The following is a 24499-nucleotide window of genomic DNA, read 5'->3' as shown; positions in this document are numbered from 1 at the left end:
CAAACCGTTCGGACGCTACAGACGTTTTCGTGAGTATACCGATTTTCAGGATGTCTCATGGTCTGACAAACACCTCTCTAGCTCTGCCACCTTTCAACTCAGATGCGGAAGGCTTATTTCGGCAGATGCGATTGATTGAGATGCAGCCAATGCAAAAAAACAAATATCTCTAGTTTAAACTGACTGATTCTTTATTATTATGCTAATTAGATTTCCATGGGGGCGCGGACATCGACTCTAGGGGGTTAATCAGAGGTGGGTGGGGGACAGGGGCGAGGGCGGAACATGGTTTACAGGGACCGTCCCCATTAATGCGTAACCCCTATCTATTAGATGTAGGAGCTGTCATTCATTTTGCTCCTCCCTCACCCAGCCGTCACGGTGTGGTGAAATGGAGAGGTGGAGGTTGGGTGTACTGTATCTACTATGATTGAGTGTCTAATTAGGCTTGGTGGTTTAAATGTGTTTGTCTGTTTGTGTGATTGGGTCATGTATCAATCACTGCATGTGGGTGTTGCGGTTTTGTATGACTCGGTGTGTATGACTTGAGTGTATGTCAGAAGTAGCCTTGAATGCAGTACTGTTGTACAGGGGAGTGACTTGTCTGTCTGCCTGTCTTGTCTGCCTGTCTGCCTGTCTGCCACTGGTCTTGGAAGCTTTTACATGGACAGCCTTTACTGTGGTGCTGTCGTGGATGTTAGGGTGTGTGTCTGTGGGGGGCTCCATTTGTGGTTGAGGCCCTGTCACGAAAAGGAGAGGAGTGGAGTGAAAGCAGGCCGCATCCTCATTGACGTTCAGAGGGAGAAGCAGCTGTGGTCCTTTGATCTGCCTAAAGAGGTTCTGGTCTTTACCATGACACTGTAAACAAGTCTTAAAGAGCAGAAACAGAGCAGCTTTTAGCCAGCCCACTGTTTGGGAATGGAGCAACTTTTAACCAGCCCACTGTTTGGGAACGGAGCAGCTTTTAGTCAGCCCACTGTTTGGGAATAGAGCAGCTTTTAACTAGCCCACTGTTTAGGAACAGAGCATGCTTCATTATACAGTGGACTTTCCGGTAAATTTCCGGAATTTTCCATGGGAAGTTAAACCCGGGAATTTTAGGAATTCTGCTTAAATTCATCAAAAAAGTTAGCTTATAACAGTGAACCTTTTTTGTGGGATACACATAAGGCAATTCTAGATCTTGTGGCATATTTTGGTTAAACTATCCCCAATTCAATGGAATTGCAACCCTCTGCATGCACAGTGCATTCTTCCATCACATGTGCAGTGCACTCTTCCATCACATGTACAGCTGATTCTCAAGATCTTGCACACTAATGAGATGCTATTGAGCCCACACTACTGCACTGTCTGAGCTAAGGACTACATGCTTTCTGGTAAGTTTTGATTACAATACTGGGTGGGGTGAATATATTTCATATGACATACATTATTTTTTTGTTAACTAGTAAATAGTAGCCTACAGCAAAGTGTGTTTAAATCATTTCTAACTTGTTAACAATTTCTGCTAGTTAGTTTTTGCTACCATGTGGGTTTTAGCTTGCTTGAGCCTGCTAACAGAGGAGTGTTAATTCACCTGTTTCCATACATGCTTCATTTTAAAAACATTTATCTTACAAAGGAGTTGTTTAATCTAAATGCATAACTATTTATCTATACATGGAATTGCATTTGGTGTTTAAAAAACATTTTTTTCCTAATCTTTACAGGAAAATGCCACGGGCACTATCTGATGTGTGGAGACATTTCAATGCAGTTAATGCAAAAAGGAAAAGCTGTGTACATTTGCAAATACTGTGCGAAATCATATGTGAAGAATGCAACAAAGATGCAGAATCATCTGGCCAAGTGCATAAAGTTCCCTCAGTGCTCACAACAAGCAACCTCTGACAAAAGTCCCTCTACTTCTATTCGACACCTTATCGATAGCAACAGCTCATGGTCCTCCTGGAATCAGAAGTTGTTTTGACTCAATGGAGGAACGTAGTCAGAGAAATGCTGATGAATGTCTTGCTCGAGCTGTGTATGCAACTGGTTCACTTCTGATGCTCACAGGCAATGTGTATTGGAAGAGATTTCTGAATGTTCTTCGCCCAGCATACACCCCTCCAACCAGACGTGCTTTATCTCCTAATTTTCTGGATGCAGAGTTCAACAGAGTTCAAGTGAAGGACAATCAAATCATAGAGAAACCAGACTGCATTGCAATCATCTCTGATGGGTGGTCAAATGTTCGTGGGCAATGAATAATTAACTGCATCATCTCCACCCCTCAACCAGTATTCTACAAGGGACAACAGACACACCGGTCTCCACATTGCAGATGAACTGAAGGCAGTCATCAATGACCTTGGACCACAGAAGGTATTTGCACTGGTGACAGACAATGCTGCAAACATGAAGGCTCCTTGGTCTAAAGTGGAGGAGTCCTAACCTCACATCACACCCATTGGCTGTGCTGTTCATACATTGAATCTGCTCCTCAAGGACATCATGGCACTGAAAACAATGGATACACTCTACAAGAGAGCCAAGGAAATGGTTAGGTATGTGAAGGGTCATCAAGTTATAGCAGCAATCTACCTCACCAAGCAAAGTGAGAAGAATAAGAGCATCACATTGAAGCTGCCCAGCAACACCCGTTGGGGTGGAGTTGTCATCATGTTTGACAGAAGGATTCTCCAAGAAATGGCCATATCACAGTCTGCCGATATGGAAGCCCCATCAAGAGGATCCTCCTGGATTATGTAATTTGGGAGAGAGTGGTAAGCAGCCTGAAAACCTATAGCAGTAGCCATTGCATGGATTGAGGGAGACAATGCCATCCTGCCCACTTCACTGTTGCTCCAAGCAGAGGAAACTGCACTTCTGAAATACATCAAAAAGTGTGAAGACTTCTGCCTGAAGCCCATACACGCTGCAGCGTACATCTTAGACCCCAAGTATGCTGGCAAGAGCATCCTGTCTGGTGCAGAGATCAACAAGGCCTATGGTGTCATCACTACCGTGTCTCGCCACGGGCAAGGTTCTTGGCAGTCTGGTAAAGTACACTTCCAAGCAAGAGCTTTGGGATGGAGATGCAATATGGCAGTCGTGGCAACATATCTCATCAGCCCCCTGGTGGAAGGGACTTTGTGAATCTAAGGCTCTTTCTCCTGTTGCCTCCATCATCCTCCAAATCCCACCAACATCAGCCGCCTCAGAACGCAACTGGTCCTTGTTTGGGAACACACATACCAAAGGCTTACCAATACAAGCATTGAAAAGTTGGTGGCCATCCGGGCAAATTTGAGTCTTTTTGAGCCTGACAACGAGCCATCCTCAACAAGGTTGGAAAGTGACAGTGAAGATGAGGCATCAGAGTGGACATTGAGGAGGTCCAGGGAGAAGACATGTAGGCCTGAGAAGAAGACAACCAAAGCTTTAGTTTCTAGACTATCATTTTAAAGATGTACAGTTGAAGTCGAAAGTTTACATACACTGAGGTTGGAGTCATTAAAACACGTTTTTCAACCACTCCACAAATTTCTTGTTAACAAACTATAGTTTTGGCAAGTCGGTTAGGACATCTACTTTGTGCATGACACAAGTAATTTTTCCAACAATTGTTTACAGACAGATTATTTCACTTATAACTCACTGTATCACAATTCCAGTGGGTCAGAAGTTTACATACACTAAGTTGACTGTGCCTTTTAACATCTTGGAAAATTCCAGAAAATGATGTAATGGCTTTAGAAGGTTCTGATAGGCTCATTGACATAATTTGAGTCAATTGGAGGTGTACCTGTGGATGTATTTCAAAGCCTACCTTCAAACTCAGTGCCTCTTTGCTTGACATCATAGGAAAATCAAAAGAAATCAGCCAAGACCTCAGAAAAAGAATTGTATACCTCCACAAGTCTGGTTCATCCTTGGGAGCAATTTCCAAATGCCTGAAGGTGCCACGTTAATCTGTACAAACAATAGTATGCAAGTATGAACACCATGGGACCACGCAGCTGTCATACCACTCAGGAAGGAGACGCGTTCTGTCTCCTAGAGATGAACGTACTTTGGTGCCAAAAGTGCGAATCAATCCCAGAACAACAGCAAAGGACCCTGTGAAGATGCTGGAGGAAACAGGTACAAAAGTATCTATATCCACAGTAAAACACGTCCTATATCGACATAACCTGAAAGGCCACTCAGCAAGGAAGAAGCCAGTGCTCCAAAACCGCCATAAAAAGGACAGACTACGATTTGCAACTGCACATGGGGACAAAGATCAAACTTTTTGTAGAAATGTCCTCTGGTCTGATGAAACAAAAATAGAACTGTTTGGCCATAATGACCATCGTTATGTTTGGAGGAGAAAGGGGGAGGCTTGCAAGCCGAAGAACACCATCCCAAACATGAAGCATGGGGGTGGCAGCATCATGTTGTGGGAGTGCTTTGCTGCAGCAGGGACTGGTGCACTTCACAAAATAGATGGCATCATGAGGGAGGAAAATTATGTGGATATATTGAAGCAACATCTCAAGACATCAGTCAGGAAGTTAAAGCTTGGTCGCAAATGGGTCTTCCAAGTGGACAATGACCCCAAGCATACTTCCAAAGTTGTGGCAAAATGGCTTAAGGAGTCAAGATATTGGAGTGGCCATCACAAAGCTCTGACCTCAATCCCATAGAAAATGTGTAGGCAGAACTGAAAAAGTGTGCGCAAGGAGGCCTACAAACCTGACTCAGTTACACCAGCTCTGTCAGGAGGAATGGGCTAAAATTCACCCAACTTATTGTGGGAAGCTTGTTGAAGGCTACCCGAAACGTTTGACCCAAGTTTAAACAATTTAAAGGCAATGCTACCAAATACTAATTGTGTGTATGTAAACTTCTGACTCACTGGGAATGTGATGAAAGAAATAAAAGCTGAAATAAATAATTCTCTCTACTATTATTCTCACATTTCACATTCTTAAAATAAAGTGGTTGTCACGGCCTGACCTTAGTTCCTTTTTTATGTCTCTATTTTGGTTTGGTCAGGGCGTGAGTTGGGGTGGGCATTCTAGTTTTTTCCCCTATGTTTTGGCCTGGTATGGTTCCCAATGAGAGGCAGCTGTCTATCATTGTCTCTGATTGAGAACCATACTTAGGTAGCCTTTTCCCACCTGGTGTTTGTGGGTAGTTGTTTTCTGTTTAGTGTTTTTCACCTTTCAGGACTGTTTCGGTTATTCCCTTTGTTATTTTTGTATTTAGTGTTCAGTGTCAATAAACAAACATGAACACGTACCACGCTGCGCTTTGGTCCTCACCTTCTTCCCAGGACGATCGTTACAGTGGTGATACTAACTGACCTAAGACAGGGAATTTTTACTAGGATTAAATGTCAGGAATTGTGAAAATCTGAGTTTAAATGTATTTGGCTAAGGTGTATGTAAACTTCTGACTTCAACTGTATGTTGAAAACGGTTTTGGAAGGTGCGATTGATCATTGTGGATCGTTCAATATTCCCTTTCTTTTGTTGTTCAGTGAAATCATCCCATGTGAAGAGTCAACTCATTTAATTAAAGTTCAATTTGTAACTAAATCGTTTTTTATATTTCTATTGTAAGGATTTAATCATTTGCAATTATGTCTACTTATTATAAGGTAAAAGTTGTATGTTTCTGTCTCTATGTGATATGGTAAATATATCCAATGCAAAAAACATCTACATTTAAATGCAATTAATATTTATTTGCATATATTTCCGTTAATTCCCATATATTCCCGTTAATTCCCATATATTCCCGTTAATTCCCACGGAAAGTTTCCACCTCTGAATATTCCCCAAAATGTTCAACCCTATTGTCTAATACTCATGTTTGTCTGTGTTTGTGTGTTGGAGTATGTATAGCTCGCATGTGGTGTGTTTCTGTTTGCTCACTGTTACTTGTGGTTGCTTCACGTGATGTATTGTTGTCTCTATCTTTTTACCCTTTGTGCTGTTGTCTGTGCCTAACAATGTTTGTAACATGTTTGGGCTGCTACCGTGTTGTTGTCATGTTGTGTTGCTACCATGCTGTGTTGTCATGTGTTGCAACCATGCTATGTTGTCATGTGTTGCTGCCATGATGTGTTGTTGTCTTAGCCCTCTCTTTATTTAGTGTTGTGTTGTCTCTCTTCTCGTGATGTGTGTTTTGTCCTACTTTTTTTTTTAAATGTATCGCATAGCCTACAGTCGGAAGGGCCTGCAATTTGGGCAGATACATGATTTTTGAGTTGCGACTGTCAGTGAAAAGCAAAGAGACCCAGCCAGGCATATCGTAATATTTAAAAATGCAATTGCAGAAAAACAGTTTGTAAAACAAATGTCTATTGCTGTAAAGAGAAGACACTGAAAATACTCTAATCTGTCTTTTAGTTATCAAAATTCTCAACTTCATTGAGCGGAGAACATCAGCCATATGCCTGGTGAGTGTGCATGTTCACTGTCTTTATCATTGGGTCAATACCACTTTTGTTTGTTTTAGGAAAATAATTTCCTCCTCCAGGTTAGATTGACGTCATATTGTGTTTGTGTATCCCCTTTTCATAGGCCTTATAAATGGATCAGACGTAGTTTTTATTGATCTGTTTGTCAGTGTCAGCAGAGTAGGCTACCCTGACATTTCTGTTGTATTAAAACAGATTCTGCTAATGTCTCCAGTCATATAAAGTGTAGTAGAATTGCATGAAATGTGTTTTTTAAAAGGCTTATTTTCCTGTGAAAAGAAAGGTCTACTCTAAGTGGTGTGTGACACACTGAAGCCTGCCTACTTGCTCATGGCAAATGGGATGCACACTTCAATTACCAGTTGAGAAATAAAAATAGTAGCTCTTTATAATCGTGGCCATTGTTTTTTGTTTTTTTCTTCACACGAATGCCTTTAGAATTGTTGCACAATGATTGGGCTTATTAAAGCAATAATGGTCTGGGGCTGTTTTTCATGGTTTGGGCTAGGCCTAATGCTGCAGCATACAATGTCATTCTAGACGGTTCTGTGCTTCCAAAATTGTGGCAACAGTTTGGGGAAGGCTCTTTCCTGTTTCAGCATGACAATGACCCTATGCACAAAGCAAGGTCCATACAGAAATGGTTTGTCGAGATCGGTGTGGAAGAACTTGACTGGCCTGCACAGAGCCCTGACCTCAATCCCATCCAACACCTTTGGGATTAATTGGAACACTGACTGCGAGCCAGGCCTAATCGCCCAACATCAGTGCCCGACCTCGCTAATGCTCTTGTGGCTGAATGGAATCAAGTCCCCAAAGCAATGTTCCAGTCTAGTGGAAAGCCTTCCCAGAAGAGTGGAGGCTGTTATAGCTGGAAAGGGGGGACCAACTCCATGCCCATGATTTTGGAATGAGACGTTTGACGAGCAGGTGTCCACATACTTTTGATCATGTAATGTACGTTCCTCTGATTCCTTCAGAGTCAGTAATCACTAGAGGGAGAGAGAGAGTTCCAGAAACGTGGGGAAAATCCTGAGCTTTAGGGTCCACAGTCAACACTGCAAGCTTCTCTTTACTCTCTGCATTAGTATGGCAAGCTCTTAGACCCTGGCAGAGTATTTTGATCAACAACTGTTGATTGAAACTGTTGTTGATCAGACCTTAAGTGGTTGACAGCATTTTGCTTTGAAAAACTGTAGCTACTGTTGTTTTGTTGCAGGGCAATTCCATGGTAACAGAATTATACTGAGTGAAAAATCAGTCTCAGCATAATTCCGTTATCGTGGAATTGCCCTGCAGTTTACGGTTTGAGTTTAATTAATTCTGTAGGTATTTTAATTATAGACTGATTTCAAATATTTTCTATCTGCATGAGGAATTTCCATCTGGACCCACTCAGAAGACGTCAATGCAACTACACGCTTAGACTTGGATTATACTGAGATGTAAATGTGAACATAGATTCAAATTCCATACTGCTTGATAGCATTCTTTAATCCTGGTCTCAGAATACCCAAGACCGAATTGCAAGAAAACACAAAAGAAAATACAGTGTTGATGTTGCTAAGCAACTCCATGCCCACTGCTGCTGTAGTTTATAACAGTATGCTGCTGACTAAATTCCAAGCGGCTACAGTGCAGGGAAGGGAAAGATCCAAACCTGGCTTTCTGTCTCATTGTCAAATGTCCGGGGTGCACGCCACCACTCCCTCATCTGAGGATCATGTGCTAGTCAGCCCAAAACTTGACTCGAGTTCAATTGGAGGTAGAGAGGGAGAGAGAGACAGGGAGAGGGAGACCAGGAAGAGAGAGAGAAAGAAAAAAAGAGATCCCGTCTTCCTTCTCCTCTCTTACCCTCGGCTTGTCTGTCTGAGTTTAGATCTGCTATCTGCCAGAGGGATTTCAGGCACTAGTCAGACCGAGGCAGACTTGAACAATATCCATGTTGAAATGTTTGCTGGTAAATGGTGGCTGTGTGAGTCATTGGAGAGCACAGGATTATGTGTGTGTGTGTTTGCGTGTGTGTGTGTGCGTGTGTGGGTTGTGTATGTTGGTGCAGGTGTCGGTGTGTGTAATATTTACACTGTGTGTGTGTGCGCACGTGTTCATACAGTACCGCTTCGGTTTGTGCGCTTTTGGGTGTATCAATGGTGTTGAGGAACGACGGATTAGGCTTGCTCCACTTGGCAAAGAAACTTTTAAAGGAATTGCAGCAACAAAAAATAGAAGAAAACCATGGTAGAACTAAAAGTAGTAACCGCATGAGATAGAACCCAAAAATAGAATAAGGCCTCCGATTCACTGCATCACCTTTCCTTGTTTGTCTCGAGATCAAACTGAACACTAGCATGTTCGTACAAGTCGAACAGTACTTAGAGCCCCACAAAAAAAGACTGTCTGTAAATCTCAAGAAAAAGGTAGCAGAGTTGCCTTTACCTAGGATGGATAGGTTTTACATCCGTGCATGGCAAACTACAGTGTTTCTGGCAGACAGGCAGGTTGTGAGCACATACTCATTTCAACATCTAGCTACTATCTGTCTCTCTACCTACAAATCCCGCAGCTTTTTTCATGTCGACGAGCAAGTAGACTTGTGGCAAATGGGGTTGTACTGTCAAAAGGTCAAAACCCCCAAAATGTCTATCTACCCACAAAGCTCTTTAATCCAATGAGTACCACATTGCAGCCTTTTCCATGTAGGAGGAACAGGAAGACTTGACCCAGATGCTATGTGGGAAGGGTTAGCTCACATTCTGAGAGTAGCGAAGGTAGTATGGGCCTAGCGGTAAACTGATACAAACAGCTGCATTCCTTAATAAACTACTCCACGCCCCCTTTTCACCCAATCCAAGAGGGCCCCCTGCATTCAAACTCAGCTTGGATCTATTATCAGACCACCGGGTTTGCTCTTTTCTCTCTTATTAGCGGCCATTTTATTTGAGGGACCTATCTACATCTGCTGGGAGATGACGCGGCACTAACGGACAGCCGGAAGGGTGTGTGGTGATGGAGATGGTGGTGGGGTGAGGTTGTAAAAAAACGCAGAAAACTATCCCTTAGCAGGGTTGAGCCATAACCCTTGATCCCCTAGCAGCACTGTACTATAGGTGTTAGCGAGATATTGTACAGACCCAGTCAATTCCCATTAATTAATAGTCCAGCATAGCTTCTGTCCATTAACTCACCACCCTGATAAGATTATAGTCATAGCCTGCCAATCCAGGTCAGCAAGCGCTAACGAACTAGCCTAGCATTGTTGTCAAAGAGTGAATAACTTTCACATAGGGAAATGCGTAAGATTGTTTTTTCACATTGAGGTGTGATTGTACTTGTTTTCCTAACTTATCAGGACCCCAATGTCCTGACAGGGTTGGAAAACAATAACTTTTTTTGTGTCCAGAATTTGTTCAAAAGCTATTTTAAGCTTAAGGTTTAGGGTTAAGGTCAGGGTTAGGTTAATGGGTAGGGTTAGGGAAAATAGGATTTTTAATTGTAAAAAAAGATGTACTCCCCCAAAAGTCCTGAAATGTCATAAGAATAAAGCTTGTTCTCCCAGCACTCCTGTACACAGTACTCTGATGTTGTAAACTGTGCTAAGTTAGTAAGTGCAGGTTGTGTGGTGTTAGAGCATTGGGTTGACACTTGACAGTGAGGAACTTTTGAACTGATATTGACGTCAGTCACTGGTGTGCGTTAGTGAAGAGGGAGAGTTTGGTTAGAGCCACAAGTAAGAGCTTAATCATTTCTCTAATCTGAGGTCACCTCGTGAGGTTTGGATTTCCGCGTACATCACGTTGACGAATTCTACTAATTTTTGAAAGGAAACGCTGAAGAAAAGGTGAGCTGAGGCTAAAGAAAAAAGGTCAGGTGAACACGCTATTGGACTCTTTGTGAAGACTTTTTTACGTATACTTTACAAGTCTACAAAAAAAAAGCAGTAGTGAAGAGAAGCATTGATGTGTTGATGACAATTCTATGCGATTGATATACCCTGGTCTAAACGATACCTTACTTTTGAAGAGTTTTACTTGTGAAACTAATTTGTATGCAGTTCTATTCCCCTTGTATATCGCAATAGAAGACACACTGGATAAGAATGTGGGTTGTAAAATGACTCAAATATGAATGTTTGTTTTTTAGGCCTAGCTGAGACTTAAGTGAGAAACAAATCTCCTCGCCACACCCACAACATTGTTATAAGGATGGCATAGAGCTTGTCGGGAAATGCCACAACACATGACAATGGATGGATGGATTTGATCATTAAAGGAGAAAAAAAACAAATTTAGGCATAGTGGTCAAAATTAATGAAGGTTAGGGTTAAGGTTAGGTTTAAGAACAAGGGTTAGGTTAAAGCTGCAATGTGTAACTTTTTGGGTGACCTGACCAAATTCACATAGAAATGTGTATTATAGATCTGTTTTTCTCATTGAATGCAAGTCTAAGAAGTGGTAGATCAGTTCTATGTGCACTATTTCTATGCTTCCCGTTCTTATGTTTTTAAGCAGTACAATCCTCCATAGCAATTTCAATGACCAAGATTAAGGCTGGAAGACCTGAAAGTTTCAGACGTTGAGCTACTTTTACTTGGTTCCCCTTTTATCGCTCTGTCTCTCTCCCTCTCATTTCCTCGATCGTTACCATAGAAGTTCTGATATTAACCACCGGCGTGTGTGTGTGTGTGTGTGAAACTTCCGTGCATCATCGCAATGACTGTGTGGTTAGAAATGACGTGTGTGTATAAAAGGCCATGCACCCTTTCAGTCCAGCGGTGAAACCCCACAATGAAACTTCTGTGAGCGGTGGCTTGCAGCGTTGCACCATGCAACTCTCGATTGGCGTCATCCACCTCCCTCCAATCACACCACCGCACGCACACAGTACCATTGTCCTTATGTAGGCACAGTTGGTGCCTGGGCCAAGAGAATTCACCAGATGGTCACAGATCTGTCTTGCTGTTCCCTATTCCTATTATCATTACCATGAAAAACAGTCTGGCCTCATAGCAATCTCAATGATGATTATGATTATGATGATGATTGTTGATGGTTGATGGTGATGATGTTAATGGTGATGAGGAATATCATGGTTGATGGCTATGATTATGGTGATGATGATGACGGTAAATGGTTGATGGTTATTGGCTATGATGATGATGATGGTTGATGGTTGATGGCTATGATTATGGTTATGGTGTTGATGATGACGGTTTATGGTTGATGGCTATGATGATTATTACGATGATGGTTGATGGCTATGATGATGATGGTTGATGGCTATGATGGTTGATCTCCATGATGATGGCTAATGGTTGATGGTTGATGGCTATGGTGGTTGATTTCCATGATGATGGTTAATGGTTGATGGTTGATGGCTATAATGGTTGATTTCCATGATGATGGTTAATGGTTGATGGCGATGATGTTGATAGTGATGAGGAAGATGATGGTTGATGGCTATGATGTTGATGGTGATGAGGAAGATGATGGTTGATGGTGATGAGGAAGATGATGGTTGATGGCTATGATGTTGATGGTGTTAATGATGACGGTTGATAATTATTATGATGATGATGGTTGATGGCATTGATGATGATGAGGAAGATGATGGTTGATGGCAAGGGGATGAAGATGATGAAGGCTGTAAACTCTATACTCCACTGGATTTAACAGCTTCCTAAGCATTATTCTACTGTATTATGAAAACGGTCCTATCACTGACTTCCCAGACTGGATTATGTTATGGCTTTCCAGACCCACTGAGAAGTACAAGTCTGCCAAAGTCAGCACAACATGGTCGTAGGGATAAGAGTTCAGTGCATTCCTGTCTCAATAATGTTCCTAGGCCCACAGAGAGAGCGAAGAATACAATGGTAGGCAGGGTAAATTCAGGAGACTGTGTGTGTGTGTGTACTTGTAATTATAAAATCCTTGTATATCCAATTATGTATTATTGAGGAGTTGAGAAGTCATGTAATGCATTCAGTATGTATGTCATGTGTCCTATGTGTGTGTGTGTGCGTCAGGTTGTGTGTGTGTGTGTGTCAGGGTTTACGTTAGCTGGCTTTTGGCCGATTAAAAAATAAATAATAGAAAAGCTGATAAATAGAATTGCCGCTAGCTAATTGTCCGGGAGAAGAAGAAAAAATTATATTTCAAAATGCTGCTTTTTAGCCTCTTCAATGATGGAAATACCAATTGATGGAAATACCAGTTGATGGAAATACATTTAACTTGTAATGCTTATCGGTCTATAGTTTAATTTGCATAATTTTGTGGAATTAAATTGGTGGGTGTACAGTAAATTTGTTATGTATCTTATTTATCACACGCATACAGATACAGAGCCTTTGAGCAGAAAATCTGTCAGACAGCACAAGAGCTGCTGCTACAGCATCTCAAACAGAAAATGTAGGCAGTGGAAGGCAGGCTTCATCAGTGTGTCACATACCACTTTGCAATGAGCTGGAGGCAGTATGCATTTTGAAAACATATACTTAATTGTTTGAAACCTGAATATGTTACCACGTCTTACCTTGCTTCAAAGTAGCCTTTCCAAAATCGGACCATATACTTTCTTTCATTGTCCAGTAGCCAAAGCCACAATCGTAGTCATATTAGGAAAGGAAAGGGGGATATTTAGTCAGTTGTACAACTGAATGCCTTCAACTGAAATGTGTCTTCCGCATTTAACCGAAACCCTATTAGCAACCCATGCTAGTTGTTGCATATTAGATCTCACTTCTTTCCCCCAAATTGTTTGTTAGTTTTACCCGTTTTTCATGATATCCAATTGGTAGTTACAGTCTTGTCCCATCGGTGCCACTCCCGTACAGACGAAAGTCGAGAGCCACGCGTCCTCCAAAACACAACGCTGCCAACCTGCACTGCTTCTTTACACACTGCTCGCTTAACCCGGAAGCCAGCCGCACCAATGTGTCAGAGGACACACTTTACAACTGCCTACCGTGTCAGCATGCATGCTCCCAGCCCACCACAAGGAGTCACTAGAGCACGATGGGACAGGGACATACCGGCCAGCCAAACCCTCCCCTAACGATGCTCATGGGTCTCCTAGTCACAGCCGGCTGCAACACAGCCCGGGATCGAACCCGGGTCTGTAGTGACGCCTCAAGCTGTGGTGCAGTGCCTTAGACAACTGCGCCACTCGGGAGGCTCTCTTTCTAAATTTCTAATAGGGTATTTTCATCTCTGTCACATGAAACTGCTTGCATGTGCCGTGCGCTGCTGACAACAGTGTTTTCCCATGAACTGCATTATGGAACAAACATTTGCGCGTAGCCTACTCTCTGCGCATTGCTGTACTTATAATATGAAGAATTAATAGTTGATCAACATTTTAAGCTAAAAGTTCTGATCTGTTCCATCAGACTAATTGCTTTAAAAAAAAATGTTTTAATGTAGCCTAGGCCTATTGGTTTGAATGGTATGAATTTGGGATCGTCCAACAACTGTTCCAGAGTCTGTTTGGAATAGGCTATATTTATTTATTTATTTATTGACAAGCTGACCAATAGAATAGGTAAACGTTTCTACTATGGGGGATGGTAGATTGACATAGGCTATTGATTTTTCTGTTCGTTACTCATCTTGTCGGCTGAAAGTAAATGTGGATAGTTAATCTAACATCTTCAAAGTGCACATCAGAATTCGGTAAGAAGGACCACACAACGTTGCTCCCTCGACTTGCATGTTCTGTTAATATGAATTACCATAATATAAATGTGATTTCTGTCATTCTGAGCACTGGGTGGACGCCCTAATCAGGTTACTCATCCAGTGCAAATGGGTCCGGTAAATTTCTCAAATGTCCAGTAAATTAAAATACTGCCGGTCAAATGTCTGGCGCCAGTTTTTCAGAACGGAAACCCTGGTTTGTTTGTGTGTGCGTGTGTGTTTCATGGCCTGCTTAAGAGGATGTGAGGGTGTTCTAGCAGTGCAGCTTTAAAGGAAGCAGGAAGAGGAAATGATGGCTATGGTGATTAGAGTGGAGCAGAGAGGTGAACTACAGCATATAAGGTTGTCATACTGTATATAATTTAATAGTCTCAGAGGGCTGAATCCTAACTTAATACTAGACTTAGAAGGCTGAATCCTAACTTAATACTAGGTTTAGAAGGCTGAATCCTAACTTAATACTAGTCTTAGAAGACTGAATCCTAACTTAATACTGGTCTTAGAGGACTGAATCGTAACTTAATACTAGTCTAACACGGAACCCAAACCGGCTGCGCGCGTGCGCCATCGTGCATAAATGTATTTTGTCCCCACCACACCAAACGCGATCACGACACGCAGGTTAAAATATCAAAACAAACTCTGAACCAATTACATTAATTTGGGGACAGGTCGAAAAGCATTAAACATGTATGGCAATTTAGCTAGCTAGCTTGCACTTGCTAGCTAACTTGTCCTATTTAGCTAGCTTGCTGTTGCTAGCTAATTTGTCCTGGGATATAAACATTGAGTTATTATTTTACCTGAAATGCCCAAGGTCCTCTACTCCGACAATTAATCCACACATAAAACGGTCAACCAAATTGTTTCTAGTCCTCTCTTTTCCTTCCAGGCTTTTTCTTCTCTTGACTTTATATTGCGATTGGCAGCTTTCATAAATTAGGTGCATTACCGCCACTGACCTCGTTTGTCTTCAGTCACCCACGTGGGTATAACCAATGAGGAGATGGCACGTGGGTACCTGCTTCTACAAACCAATGAGGAGATGGGAGAGGCAGGACTTGCAGCGCGATCTGCGTCAGAAATAGAACTGATTTCTATTTTAGCCCTTGGCAACGCAGACGCTCATTGGCGCGCGCGAGCAGTGTGGTTGCAATAATTGAATAACATGGATTTCAAAATGTATTTTGCAATGCTCGTGCACGCGACGAGCAGTGTGGTCAGCCTATTAGAAGGCTGAGTCCTTACTGAATACTAGTCTTAGAAGGCTGAATCCTAACTTAATACTAGTCTTAGAAGGCTGAATCCTAACTTAATACTAGCACTAGAGGGCTGAATCCTAACTTAATACTAGTCTTAGATGGCTGAATCGTAATTTACGATCGTCATTTTGGTGTTAAAAATAAAGTATTAAAATTCCCTTTAGGAGCCCCTTGGCAAGGTCATTACAATAGGTCATTACCTGTCTCACACCAGCAGCGCAGGCACACCTCAATGTATATCATATGGATGGATTTGCTACATACGCTTCAGGCCTTTTCAAATACTACTGTCAGTTGAAGCGGTCACACTTTAAACAAAGTATATTCTATGTAGGCTTTATAAAGGGTTTATGAAGGCTTCACTCAGCCTTCATAAGATAAACTTTGTTCAAAGTTTCACCGTTGAACCTCACCTAAGAAGACAGGGATCTCTTTTTGTGGAAATTGTGTACCAAAACGATTTAGCAATATTCGTTGGTGATTCGTCTTGAAAACGATACTATGTGCTTTCAAAAGACTCGGGACACAATAATATCTTTGAAAATGCCATAAATTCCAATAACTCCCAAAAGATGTTGATACAACGCAAAGTCCAAGGACACATTATTTTATCTGCCCTGGAAGAATGGATCATATTTTCTTGCTGCCACAACCGTAATGGCTACAATGTTAGTACAGAAGCAAATCCTGTAGCACACACAAGACCTGCGTTCAGATACTGTTTATTGTATTTCAATTACTTTCACATATATTTTAAAGTGAGTACATGTATTTGAAAAAAATGTATTTGAAAATGCAAATAGCTGAATATTGGAATGTATTTGAAAACACATTTGGAAAGGATTGGCATGTATTTGAAAATAGTCAAATGCATACAAATATTGAAATACCCAATGCATTTGAACTCATGCCTGTTTGGGTATTTTAAATGTATTTGGAAATAAGTATTTCAAAATAGTATTTTTATAGGAAATTATTTGAAAATACTTCAAATAGACAGAAAATAAGTGTTTAAAATACAAATTGTTAAATTTGAAGGTATTTTAACCCAGGTCTGACACACACGCACACACACGCACACACAAATAAAAGACTGAAAATACAGGCAGGTATTATCAATATTCAAAACCTGTGAATAACTGCATAGACTGAAATAGACACACACACATACACACACTATCAAACTGCTCAGTGGTGTAAAGTACTTAAGTAAAAATACTATAAAAAACTAGTTTACTATTGATATTTTTGACAACTTTTACTTTTACTGTGCTACATTCCTTCCATACATTTTCCCTGACACTGAAAATTGCCCTTTCCATTTTGAATGTTCAGACAGGACAGCTATATGGTCCAATTCACACACCTATCAATATTAACGCTCTGTCATCCCTACTGCCTAAACACTAAACACACACTAAACACATAAACGCATACCGCGTTTGTGTATCAGTTCATAAGCCATGTGCCATGGAATCGGTACATTGAAATTCTCTACCCAACTATTTTTCAATCTGTATCTGTATGTCACAACACAACTGATTGGCTCAAACGCATTAAGAAGGAAAGAAATTCCACAAATTAACTTTTAACAAGGCATACCTGTTAATTGAAATGCATTCCAGGTGACTACCTCATGAAGCCTGTTGAGAGAATGCCAAGAGTGTGCAAAGCTGTCATCAAGGCAAAGGGTGGCTACTTTGAAGAATCTCAAATATAAAATATATTTGTATTTCTTCACTATTATTCTACAATGTAGAAAATAGTAAAAAAGAAAGAAAAACCCTTGAATGAGTAGGTGTGTCCAAACTTTTGACCGGTACTGTACATAAGAAAGTAGTCAGGACGACTAGCTTGCCATGTATATCTCACTAGGTCAGGATATTAAGCCTCCATATATCCACTAGTTCTAATATATCCATGACATTCGTTATTTCCTTAAGTGCATGAGGGTGATAGTTGTAATGTATACCTCCATTGAGGAATTTAAAACCGTATTATAATCTCCTACCATAATAATTGTCTTGTATTGCTTTTGGGCTTGATAAATTATTATATATATTTTCATCATTATTTGGACCGTATAGATTAATGAGCCAAATCTGTTTATGGTCCAATAACATATATTTAAAAGAATCCATTTATCTTGCGGATCTGTTTGGACAATTTGCATATTCGGATCAAAATTATTGTTAATTAATATCATCACCCCTTGAGTTTTTGGGGCCGTTGGAGAAGTATATTTCGCCCACCCAGTCCATTTTCCACACAACTTCATCTAAAATTGTTGAATGAGTTTCCTGTAAACAATTTATATTATATTCCTTCTCTTTTAGCTAGGTAAATACTGATTGTATTTTCTTATTATCTGCTAAGCCATTACAATTATAACTGGCTATACTTATTTCACCATTTACAATAATGAGATACAAGTTTAAATTCTATTTATCATAATACAGTATATGTTTGTAAACTTACCATTAAAAAAGTACCATGGTGATTGAGTGTCCATATAGCTGTGCCATGATATTTGCACTGCTATTGAGTAAACCTCCAATTTTTGTCCACTATTCCACTAGCTAAAACCTCCCCCCATCCCAAGTTGGGTTGTCGTCCCAGTGACTGGCAGACCACCCATGTCCACCTGGATCCTAGGGTGTTTGAGAGATGGGGACCCATCCTTTAAAAAGAGCACACAGTGCCACCTACAGAACAGAAGCAGATTGACTTCCAAATACATTTCCAATGCCCTCATCTCGATGTTATTGTATACTGTTCTTTAAAATTAAAATAAATAAATAATATATACAGTGGGGAGAACAAGTATTGGATACACTGCCGTTTTTGCAGGTTTTCCTACTTACAAAGCATGTAGAGGTCTGTAATTTCTATCATAGGTACACTTCAACTGTGAGAGACGGAATCTAAAACAAAAATCCAGAAAATCACATTGTATGATTTTTAAATAATTAATTTGCATTTTATTGCATGACATAAGTATTTGATACATCAGAAAAGCAGAACTTAATATTTGGTACAGAAWCCTTTGTTTGCAATTACAGAGATCATACGTTTCCTGTAGTTCTTGACCAGGTTTGCACACACTGCAGCAGGGATTTTGGCCCACTCCTCCATACAGACCTTCTCCAGATCCTTCAGGTTTCGGGGCTGTCGCTGGGCAATACGGACTTTCAGCTCCCTCCAAAGATTTTCTATTGGGTTCAGGTCCGGAGACTGGCTAGGCCACTCCAGGACCTTGAGATGCTTCTTACGGAGCCACTCCTTAGTTGCCCTGGCTATGTGTTTCGGGTCGTTGTCATGCTGGAAGACCCAGCCACGACCCATCTTCAATGCTCTTACTGAGGGAAGGAGGTTGTTGGCCAAGATCTCGCGATACATGGCCCCATCCATCCTCCCCTCAATACRGTGCAGTCGTCCTGTCCCCTTTGCAGAAAAGCATCCCCAAAGAATGATGTTTCCACCTCCATGCTTCACGGTTGGGATGGTGTTCTTGGGGTTGTACTCATCCTTCTTCTTCCTCCAAACACGGCGAGTGGAGTTTAGACCAAAAAGCTCTATTTTTGTCTCATCAGACCACATGACCTTCTCCCATTCCTCCTCTGGATCATCCAAATGGTCATTGGCAAACTTCAGACGGGCCTGGACATGCGCTGGCTTGAGCAGGGGGACCTTGCGTGCGCTGCAGGATTTTAATCCATGACGGCGTAGTGTGTTACTAATGGTTTTCTTTGAGACTGTGGTCCCAGATCTCTTCAGGTCATTGACCAGGTCCTGTTGTGTTCTGCGCTGATCCCTCACCTTCCTCATGATCATTGATGCCCCACGAGGTGAGATCTTGCATGGAGCCCCAGACCGAGGGTGATTGACCGTCATCTTGAACTTCTTCCATTTTCTAATAATTGCACCAACAGTTGTTGCCTTCTCACCAAGCTGCTTGGCTATTGTCCTGTAGCCCATCCCAGCCTTGTGCAGGTCTACAATTTTATCCCTGATGTCCTTACACAGCTCTTTGGTCTTGGCCATTGTGGAGAGTGTGGAGTCTGTTTGATTGAGTGTGTGGACAGGTGTCTTTTATACAGGTAACGAGTTCAAACAGGTGCAGTTAATACAGGTAATGAGTGGAGAACAGGAGGGCTTCTTAAAGAAAAACTAACAGGTCTGTGAGAGCTCGAATTCTTACTGGTTGGTGGGTGATCAAATACTTATGTCATGCAATAAAATGCAAATTAATTACTTAAAAATCATACAATGTGATTTTCTGGATTTTTGTTTTAGATTCCGTCTATCACAGTTGAAGTGTACCTATGATAAAAAAATTACAGACCTCTACATGCTTTGTAAGTAGGAAAACCTGCAAAATCGGCAGTGTATCACATACTTGTTCTCCCCACTGTATATACTGTATATAAATCTTGCATATCTTAATTTATTTTCTTATCTTAATTTATTAACGAATAATATGTGTAATAATGTAGGCACTTCGTATGAAGGACTGTTACCTATAACCAGGACTGGCATTACAAAAATAATTGGCAAGCAATTATTATTTTGGAAGAAAAGAAATTGTGCTTCATCCTATAATGTCTCAACCATCGTTACCCCTTAGCAACAGATGTGGGATAAATACACACACCCTCCCCACAAACAACCACAAGCTCAGATGTTCAACAGTTGTTCCATCCCCGATGCAGCTAATGCAGCTAGTGTCACCAGCACTGCCACTACCTGGGTGGAATACCCACTGCCTAGGGACAAGGTACGTTTAAAACCAGATACCTTTAGACTTTTACTCAAATAGTATTTCACTAGGTAAAATCAAATCAAAATTTTATTTTATTTTATTTGATTAGGTGCATTTTACTTTTACTTGAGTAATTTTCTATTACCGTATCTTTACTTTCTCTGAAGTATGACAATTTAGTACTTTTTCCACCACTGAAAGCGCTAGCCCGGAACTTTTTCCTCAGAAATCCTTTTCTAAGAACTGAATGTGATGCAGTGTTAAGTTTCTCTAAACTAAGATGAAATTGTTTCCATTCTGTGAAGTCAGAGGTGCAGAATAGAATGTGACTGTTGTTGTGGTATCCCACAGGCCATATTTAAATTATAAGATGAGCGACGAACCCTGTGTGAGCCACACGTTACAGTTCTCTGCGAAAGCACACACACACATACACACATCTGCACATACACTCACACACATCCGCTCAAACACACACACACCCACTCAAATATACACACACACACCCACTCAAACACACACATACCCGCTCAAACACACGCAGTGATTTTGAGTTGCAACCACTATCCATCCTCTGCTATAGTGTATAGTCACACTCTATCCTTCTCTCTCGGACTCACTCACTCTCTTTTTCTCTATTTTTCTCTCTTTTATCAATCTTTAATTTGTACCTCACACGGAACAAATCTTTCTCTGTACAAGAGGTCGACCAATTATGAATTTTCAACGCCGATACCGATACCGATTATTGGAGGACAAAAAAAGCAGATACCGATTAATCGGCCGAATAAAAATTATTTTTGTAATAATGACAATTGCAACAATACTGAATGAACAATGAACACTTTTATTTTAACTTAATATAATACATAAATAAAATACATTTAGTCTCAAATAACATGAGAACATATGTTAAAACGAACCACCAGCTTTCATGGGTCTTCAATATTCCCAGTTAAGAAGTTTTAGGTTTTGCAGAAAGCGGAGCTTGTCTGCATGGTCCCCTGTCAGTCTGCTCCTCTGCGAAACACAGACCTTATTTGAAGTAGATCAAGACATTCTCTATGGAAGACATGAACGGTAAAATAACGAAGAAACCCCTTTCAAGTTCAGCGGCAAGTTATTAAAGGAATTATACCGCGTCTACTATTTCTCTCTAAACCATATACCTTTGACTAATCCGTAAACTATCACCTCGAAAACAAAACGTTTATTCCGTTCCGTATTTTATCTAACGGGTGGCATCCATGAGTCTAAATATTCCTGTTACATTGCACAACCTTCAGTGCTATGTCATAATTACGTAAAATTCTGGCAAATTAGTTCGCAAAGAGCCAGGCGGCCCAAACTGTTGCATATACCTGTCACGCCCTGACCTTAGTATTCTTTGTTTTCTTTATTATTTTGGTTAGGTCAGGGTGTGACATGGGTGATTATATGTTTTTGTCCTGTCTAGGGGTTTTGTATGTCTATGGTTGCCTAGATTGGTTCTCAATTAGAGGCAGCTGTTTATCGTTGTCTCTGATTGGGAACCATATTTAGGCAGCCATATTCCTTGAGTATTTTGTGGGTGATTATCTATGTCTATGTTTAGTTGCTTGTGTCAGCACTATGATTATATAGCTTCACGTTGTTTTTGTATAGTTCATTCCGTGTTCTTTCTTTATTAAAAGAAGATGCATTCAAATCACGCTGAGCTTTGGTCTCATGGCTATAACGAACGTGACAATACCCTGACTGCGTGCAATGAACGCAAGAGGAATGACACAATTTCACCTGATTAATATTGCCTGCTAACCTGGATTTCTTTTAGCTAAATATGCAGGTTTAAAAATATATACTTGTGTATTGATTTTAAGAAAGGCATTGATGTTTATGGTTAAGTACACATTGGAGCAATGACAGTCATTGATTGATTTGTTTTTTTACAAGATAAGTTTAATGGTAGCTAGCAATTTACCTTAACTTACTGCATTCGCGTAACAGGCAGGCTCCTCGTGGAGTGCAATGTAATCAGGTGTTAGAGCAGTGGACTAGTTAACTGTAAGGTTGCAAGATTGGATCCCCCGAGCTGACAAGGTTAAAAATCTGTCGTTCTGGCAGAACGTTCCTAGGCCGTCATTGAAAATAAGAATGTGTTCTTAACTGACTTGCCTAGTTAAATAAAGATTAAATAAAGGTGTAAAAAAAAAATCGAATAAAAAATAAATAAAATAATCGGAAAATCGGCGCCCAAAAATACCGATTTCCGATTGTTATGAAAACTTGAAATCGTCCCTAATTAATCGGCCATTCCGATTAAATCGGTCGACCTCTACTCTGTACTGTATATCTCCAATCTCTTCCGATAGGTCAGACAAAGATGAGCTCAGAAAAACTGATAGAACATCGACCACTCACTCCTCTGTACCTCCATTGATTACGAATTGAAAACTTATCCTTCTAGAGAGCTCAATGAGAGTCTGAAAAAAAGACCTTGGGCTTAAGCCCTTAACCCTCAGACACACATATAGTATAATCATATATTAAACAAATAAGCTGAATCACCCCTACAAGGAACCGTTCCAGGCTGGTTGTATGGCTTCTCACAGCCGTGCATGTTCAAGTCTATAACAGTTTATCTAGAGCCCTCACAGATATGGCAGATATGGATATTGTGTGTGTGTGTGTGTGTGTGTGTGTGTGTGTGTGTGTGTGTGTGTGTGTTGTGTGTGTGTGTGTGTGTGTGTGTGTGTGTGTGTGTGTGTGTGTGTGGTGTGTTGTGCATAAGTGTCCATATACACTACCATTCAAAAGTTTGAGGTCACTTAGAAATGTCCTTGTTTTTGAAAGAAAAGCACATTTTTGTCCATTAAAAGAACATAAAATTGATCAGAAATATAGTGTGGCCTTGGTTTTGTATAATCTGCATTTTCTGCTTACGCCTTCACAATGTGGCCCACTTCCTCAGCTCTGTAAATAGGGGGTAAAAGTGTGTACTCGGCAGAAAAATAGATGTGTGTGTGTACACAGATACATAGGGATCTCATCATTCATTGGACTATTATCGTATATGGACGTATGTTTTACATTCACTTTGGGTTACTTAGGTAGATCATACATATCTGTGTGTTTTGATATGTGTGTAGCTGTTTGGCTTATTGACTTGTCTATCCTCATGTGGGTATAGGATGCTGTGTGTCTCTGGCAGTCTAATCTGTCTGAGGCAGTGGTATAGGATGCTGTGTGTCTCTGGCAGTCTAATCTGTCTGAGGCAGTGGTATAGGATGCTGTGTGTCTCTGGCAGTCTAATCTGTCTGAGGCAGTGGGTATAGGATGCTTTGTGTCTCTGGCAGTCTAATCTGTCTGAGGCAGTGGTATAGGATGCTGTGTGTCTCTGGCAGTCTAATCTTTTTGAGGCAGTGATAGATGCTGTCTCTGGCAGTCTAATCTGTCTGAGGCAGTGGTATAGGATGCTGTGTGTCTCTGGCAATCTAATCTGTCTGAGGCAGTGGTATAGGATGCTGTGTGTCTCTGGCAGTCTAATCTGTCTGAGGCAGTTATATAGGATGCTGTGTGTCTCTGGCAGTCTAATCTGTCTGAGGCAGTGGTATAGGATGCTGTGTGTCTCTGGCAGTCTAATCTGTCTGAGGCAGTGGGTATAGATGCTGTGTGTCTCTGGCAGTCTAATCTGTCTGAGGCAGTGGTATAGATGCTGTGTGTCTCTGGCAGTCTAATCTTTTTGAGGCAGTGGTATAGATGCTGTCTCTGGCAGTCTAATCTGTCTGAGGCAGTGGGTATAGGATGCTGTGTGTCTCTGGCAATCTTAATCTGTCTGAGGCAAGTGGTATAGGATGCTGTCTCTGGCAGTCTAAATCTGTTCTGAGGCAGTGGGTAATAGGATGCTGTGTGTGTCTCTGGCAGTCTAATCTGTCTGAGGCAGTGTATAGGATGCTGTGTGTCTCTGGCAGTCTAATCTGTCTGAGCAGTGGGTATAGGATGCTGTGTGTCTCTGGCAGTCTAATCTTTTTGAGGCAGTGGTATAGGATGCTGTCTCTGCAGTCTAATCTGTCAGAGGCAGTGGGTATAGGATGCTTGGTGTCTCTGGCCGTCTAATCTGTCTGAGGCAGTGGTATAGGATGCTGTGTGTCTCTGGCAGTCTAATCTGTCTGAGGCAGTGGTATAGGATGATGTGTGTCTCTGGCAGTCTAATCTGTCTGAGGCAGTGGTATAGGGGTAAAGCCCTGTACTGGCTTTTCTTGTTTTTACGGCCACTTTTCCGGTCTGCAAATAGATTTTGAAGAAATGACTCGGAAAAAACTGTGTGCCTCCGTTGAATTTA

General features: G+C 41.1%; 1 protein-coding gene across 1 annotated transcript in view; it reads left to right on the top strand.

The window, feature by feature from the left end:
• The window catches only part of LOC112074869 (serine/threonine-protein kinase Nek6-like), a 55590-nt gene that overhangs the window by 11293 nt on the left and 19798 nt on the right, over positions 1-24499 (top strand). The window lies entirely within an intron of this gene.

The sequence above is a fragment of the Salvelinus sp. IW2-2015 genome, unplaced genomic scaffold, assembly GCF_002910315.2.
Source record: "Salvelinus sp. IW2-2015 unplaced genomic scaffold, ASM291031v2 Un_scaffold2854, whole genome shotgun sequence".
NCBI classification, from domain to species: domain Eukaryota; kingdom Metazoa; phylum Chordata; class Actinopteri; order Salmoniformes; family Salmonidae; genus Salvelinus; species Salvelinus sp. IW2-2015.
This window is presented reverse-complemented; position numbering and strand designations above follow the sequence as displayed.